This window comes from Penaeus monodon, chromosome 23 (assembly GCF_015228065.2).
Source record: "Penaeus monodon isolate SGIC_2016 chromosome 23, NSTDA_Pmon_1, whole genome shotgun sequence".
Lineage (NCBI taxonomy): Eukaryota > Metazoa > Arthropoda > Malacostraca > Decapoda > Penaeidae > Penaeus > Penaeus monodon.
In genome coordinates, this window is record NC_051408.1 from 37,211,687 (window position 1) to 37,213,013 (window position 1,327).

The window sequence follows — 1,327 nt, forward strand, 5'->3', positions numbered from 1 at the left end:
TGACAAAGTCAGGGCTATTATAAAGTCAAGGGTCTCGTCAACACTCTTGAAAGGTTCTGGAAACAAAATGAAAAAAAATAAAAAACGCATTTATTAATCTTTTAACAAATATCGATACATTTGTGTTCGGATGCATTCCAGAATTCAGAGTCAATATTTACTGGCGGGGAACTAATAAACGTACAGAAAAAAAGTATAACGACCATTTCACTCGATTTGCTTATAAAAAACTTTTATTTCAAATCCTTTTTCTCCTCCACAGGTGAAGGGGAGTTAGAAGCGACAGTCCCAAAAACAAGAGAAACATTCGAACTTACAGCGACGTTTCTAGGCAACAGTATGGGGAAAAAGGTCACTGCTCAGACCCTTTTTATGCAAATACTGTACTGCCAGACTCCTGACCCCCCTCTACTCTAAACATCTTCAGAGGCGCCTAGAACATCACAGGGATTTAAATTTTGGACTTAATTTCGTTCCCGAAAACTCCTTTTTGGGGGCCCTCCCGTCCTTCAGAATATACTGATTCATTTAGAAGGTGCAAACCGTGTCCTGTCATTTCTTCCGTTTCTACAATGCAAGGGGGCGGGGAATTTTTACCGCATTTTAATTATGGCAGGGAAAAACCAAGTAGATAGTAGATGAAGGATTTAAAGACGCTGCTGTTTTGTCTGAGAAATACTGTTAAATTTTTGCATTTTTTGTCCCAGACTTCTGTTTTTTCTGAATGAATATTGCGTCTATCACCGGAATTATTCTGGAAAGTCGGTACAAAAAAGAAAATATAAATAAGTCCAAAGTGCCCAAAGGGGGGCGTTCCTAGCTAAAAGTGCAGGGCCTTTCTAGCTAAACTGTCTTGTGATTTTTGTTTTAGGGAGCTTTTGCACAGTAGAAAGCACAAATGAAACTTTGGGAACAGAATCTCTTTGAAATCACCTTTGAAACTTACGTTACATCAGCACGAAGCAACAAAACATACTGTTTTTTTACGATAATCATAGATATAATATTCAATCATTTTTAGGATCTCAATATTTTTTCATTTGCACCCCTTTTTAGTGTACAACAAACTTTTTTGTGTATACATCGTGATGTTCGAAAAAAAGATCATTTATTTCTTTTTACGGGCTTTTTTCATTGCAGTCAAAAAAAGTTTTCATAAAAAACTATTAGCCTGTCAGTTTTTGATAAGTAGTTGTGTTTCCCGAATGTCAGAAAAAGGGTAGATTTTCTATGTCAGGAAATTTTTTTCAAGCAGTGTACGTAGATTGTAATTGATATGACTTGTAGTCAAGCGAGCCAGGGAAGTTCATTGTTTCAAGGAAGAATA